A 5,532-nucleotide genomic window follows, 5' to 3' on the forward strand; every position below is an offset into this window, starting at 1 on the left:
CTAAACTAAATTTTGATATTTAATTTTATCTTTTAATAAGATAAGAATAGTTATTTCTTTCATCGTATTTTAAACAGCTTTCCGCGGATATAGAATGTACAATTATAAGATTAAAACCAGTTTTTTAGCCCTGAGGTGCCGAAGGCACGGGCTAAAAAAACTGGTTTTAATCTTATGATTGTACATTTTTATATTCGTTGAAAGCTGGATATAATACGATGCTAGACATAGTTTTTTCGTATGGATGAGAACCGGTTCCTATCCACCGGATTCGAATAAATACAAGAAAAAAAAACTTGATTATGTACTGCGTTACGCCTATTCAACATACTTATAATCATCTTCAAAGCATGCAAAACGTGTTCAACAAAGTTTTGTTTCTCTAACTCTCTCAATAAATACCACTTTTAACAATTTCATTAGCAGCTACTGATTGAACAACCGCTCCTATTACAAATTTAGCAAGAGTTTCAAGCAGACACCATATCTTGCTTGAACTATGGCCAAGAAAATGTTGATTATATCTATCTTCAAAAAAACATACAAAAAGTATCAACTACAGGTCACCGTATTTTCCATGAATCGGCATCTGCACCTTCAGCCGCTGAATTCTAATTTGCGACTGAGCCTGAAAATAACAGTGGCTTAGTGTAAGTTACGGTAGGGATTGCTGCAGCCGAGGCTGGCTGCAATTTACATTAGGGATGGCTGAGGGTGGCTATTGCTTTTAGTGGAAAAGGCTGAGGCTGAGGGAGGCTACGGCTTTCATTAAGGCTGCCGCTGAGCACTTGCTTGAAGTGGCTGTTCTTCCTGCAAGCCGACCAGCTTCTTCAAATTTGTACACAGTTAATTGCGACTGCGACTGCAGCTTTGGCTAATATGCATGGAATGCTCAATTTTCTGAAAAGGCGCTGTACTGGGGACGACTGCGGATAGGTGAAGCCTGAGGCTTATTGGAACGTCCTTGTATAACGAATCAGGTATACCTTGTTTTGGTATTATGAGATTCCAGCTAAAATTTCTTTTTATAGAATAAAAGTAATTCAATATTTGTAACTACAAGGGAAAGGTCAACGGAAAACAAATAATTCTTCAACATTGAAAAATTATTCTTTTTATTTCAAGTGATGAAGAGTTTAAAATATTTTTTCTTGTAAGTTATTCGAAATAAAAGTTTTTTTTTATCTTCCTATCCCTGTAAACCAGGTATAGATAAAGTATTTAATACTTGAGGCGGCGACAATATTAGAGTAAAATAGAAAATTAAGAATATATTATAGCACTGTTATCTTTCCTATTTGATAAGGCTGCGTCTCTAGCGTAATAAGTTTCCTTAGAAGTAAGGATTCTTACTGAAGATGTTAAGATTTGGTCTTTATTGCTGCTTTACTAGAGACATTAAATTTTTTTTAATGCTGTGACACTAATAGATAATTGGAAATGCCTTAGTCCAAAACAGTTGCAACTCATTACTGTGTACAGTTAGGACTTCCAGACAAAGGTCCTGCAATTTAAGGGTTGGTTCTCTGTTAGATGTTAGTTAACCTAATAACAAGACAAAAGAACTTAAAAGTAAAGCCTTCCAGTTAAGATGTTCATTAAGGTGGTGTGTATTCGATAATTAGGGTAGGCGTCATTAAACAGCACAAAAAAATAGATTTGCCAATTTTGATAGGTCTAGTCTAATTGCCCTAATATAATTAATCACATATAAATTAAAAGATAAGGCTGTATAGTGTATAGCAATCATTTTACCTATTATCATTTTGTTTAGTTTTATTCCTCACTTTTATCTATTTTGTTATAGTGATTTTTCATATTTTTATTCATCAAAATTTCTATTTTCATATACTTTTATATTTGTATTGACAAATATATGACATATCATCTTTCTCAAATCATCAGGAATATTCAGGCATAAGACAATGAACGATAAATGATGTAAGAATTATTATTAACTACTGATGAAGTGTACTACTAGCCAATCAAAATTGAATAAATTACCCAGTTATTGAGGCAAGAAAGGATATGTCGTGCTTATGGAACTGTAAGTACCAGAATTAATTATTTACAGTCCAATGTCCCCTTGCTCTCAGTAAATCTTGCATTTTGCTATAATAATATTGATTGGTCACCTCGCATCATTTACCTCTTGTTATTTTCAGTGTTACTTTCAGGGCTCAGCAGCCGTGCATCAGTCGCGACTACGCCTCTAATAAAAACCTGTTTAAATGGTTTGAAAGTTTCTTTTAAAAAAGGGATTGCTATATTTGGGATATGTTTTGACTACCAGCTGATTTTAAAATTGTAAAAATTTGATTTCACTGAGGTTGCCGAACCGTAATATTTCGAAAAAACATTTTACTAATTTTCAAATACAAATTACTTAATAGTGTTTGTTTAAACAAGTAATTAAATCATGTAGATTACACCTTTTTTGGTATTTTGATTTTCAGATAATCTCTATAGAAACTGTAAAAGCAAAGTCTTTCTGTAATTGCCTATAATAAGTCATATTAGATTTGTCCATCGATTTCAAACTTTGTGAATGATTCCTGTAATATTAAAGTACGATTTTGAAAGCGTAGCAACTCTATCATCGTCGTTACCAAAGTCCATCAGAAGATGATATTTTATGGTATTTTAGAATAATTTTTGTCTCATATAATTATTATATTATTGAAAACAAAGCATCTCTATCATGAAGTCCTAAAATGTAAGTTCTATACTAATACTTCACAAGAGTTCCAGTTGGTTTGTCCTACCGTCTTGTTTTGAAGCTTCGATTTACATGGATGTTGTCATCCTTGTTCATGATATGTTTTTGTTGATATTTGATCAACAAATTAGTTTTCCTTTCCAAGTGTTCTTAACTGCTATTTTCCATCTTTATGGAAATATATAATGTTTGATCATAATAGAAATAACCTGGATTAATGTAATTAATATATATTTTTTACTGCTTTTTCTGTTTTACGTCAATTTTATTGGTTATAGTAACTATTGTCCTATGACATTTTCATATTTCAAAAAGGAATTTTACTGACCGTACTTAACCGCAGTTTAATAAACGTAATGATGGACTGAGTATAGAAAAGATTCGCCTAAGAAAATGAAACTTAATTTGTATTTTCATTAGTTCAAGTTTATACAGAACCTGGCAATTCTAGGCAATAAGTTTCAAGGAGGCTCAGCGGTCGTGCCGCTCAACTAAAAGAATATGCCTAGCCGCGCGGCTTCATCCAAGTAGATATATAATCTGCATCTTGACCTCAATAAGCCTTTGATGCGACTGCAGAGTCCTGATAAATTGTTTTAGTTTAGTAAACTGAATTGAAATATGATATTTCTTATAAATTAAAGTCTTCTAATCATCTAATAAAATAGTAATTTCTAAAAGACATCATATATTTTAAGTAAATCCTAAACCTTTACGGAAAGGAAAAAACTAGTACTTTTATAATAGCTTACTGTATAAATGTAAGGAATATCTTTTACTTTAAATTTTCGATTTAACAAAGATGGCAACATTCATAAATCAACATTTAAAGTTTTTCATGAGTTCCTATTAAAGCAAGATCATAAAAATTCATGATCATACCATCATACCTTATTGTCATTGGAATCACCATTTCAAAAATAAAATTAAGTCAAAATGTCAAAACATGGCTAAATTTTTAAAAACTTTATTTAAAATGAACATAAGGACTTTCTGGTTGTGATTATAGAGTTGGAACGCTTTAAAGATAAAAAAAAATATGCATATTTATGAGACAATTTGAGATCATCAAATTTACAATCAGAATAAGCATTTACGGACACGCCCTTAATGAAGAAAAGCCTCGCTTAAAAAAGTATTTTGTACGGATACAAGTGTAACTATATTGTATTTAATATTGAGAGATGAATAGTAGAGTAATAGATGGATAATAGTAATTCTATATCCCTCGCTTTGTTCGAACAGTTAGCTGTAATACTTCACACATTGGAATTAGAATTGAATGTGATATTTTACTATTTTTAAAAGCGAAACTGTTTTATAGTTAAGGTCCGTCTGTCCGTCCGTACGTCCGTCCAGAACGGATAGCTTTTTTCGTTAATTTAGGGATGTTAAAATTGCCCTATTGATTTCAAACTTTGTATGGTGATTCCTGTAGTAGTTAGGTACGATTTAGTAAGCGTAGCAACTCTGATAGTTACCATAATGTCCGTATGTTCATTTTAAACATGTTGAATTTTATCTTTATTAATGACAAATTTTTATGTAATATCATAGTCCGATTGATCTGATTTTTGGCATACTGATTCCAAGGACAACATTGTACAATGTTATAAGCGAAGCATCTCTATAATCAAGTCCTAAAAATATTTGTATGTCTTTAAACATTTTCCTGTATTTAAGCAGTTTTTCAATAAATTTACTTACAATTTTGATCACTTTTTATACATTCATATTATGATTATTATCATAATTGTTAATGTCCGTTTGTACTACCGTTTTAGAGCTTCGCTTTTATGGATGTTGTCATCCTTGTTAAACACGCATAGAGTGCTATATAAAGCTGTGTTGTTTAATGAAATGATAGCAAAGAATAATGTGTCAAACCGATCTGTATGTTCTACGCAGTCTATATTCCCCTTCAAACATAGATGCACCCTGAATTTAATTAAACATTAGGCAGAAATGCTTTTAAACTGCTATTATTTGTTTCAAATGCTTTGCCTTTAGTACAAAATCTATAAATGCATTAAATATATTTCAATTGCGAATATTGCGATTTTCTATATATTAATACTATATCATATCATAATATTATTTTTATTTATTAAAGGACTAACAACTTTCTGTTGGCATTGCTATAACACATTTGTTCCAGTTACATATCCACAAAATAGCCTTTAAAATATCTGAGTACTTTTAATTTGATTGTTTAGTTCATGAAGTTAAGTGTCTAAACGTTTCAACCTCTAATTATGATCTATAGAAGGGGTAATATTGTGTATCATAATTGGAGATGTGCGCAAATTTGTCAACCATTGTCTTATCCCTTTAGATCCCTCAGGCCTGGACTGGCAAACCTCTGCAATAGCATACAAAATATTTTTTTTCAGAAAATAGTTGCTTTGATTTTAAAAAAATGTATCTAAATATAGCATTGATAATTACCAAAGTGAATATTCTAAAAGAAAAATTAAATGAACATTTATTCTTATAAAAGAAGTGAGAAAATATCAAAATGAATAGAGTTTTAAAGACTATTTTAAATATAAAAAAAATTTGTCACAAATATCAACAATTTTTAAAAAGACTTTTTATTATTTTATGTTGTTATGGCGTTGTATATTATGCAGGTAATAAAATTAACAGGGGTAATTATGTTAATTATCAGCTTTTTGTTTAAAATACAAAACCTGGGTGAGTGATGACAATGAAAAAAATATCTCAACCATGTTAAAGAACTAGCGGCTACGCCCCTAGAGAGTCGAAATTTTTATATCTTTTTGGGGTAATGTTCAGCTTAAAAAATTATC

The sequence above is a fragment of the Acartia tonsa genome, chromosome 3, assembly GCF_053477335.1.
Source record: "Acartia tonsa isolate MP-2025a chromosome 3, ASM5347733v1, whole genome shotgun sequence".
Lineage (NCBI taxonomy): Eukaryota > Metazoa > Arthropoda > Copepoda > Calanoida > Acartiidae > Acartia > Acartia tonsa.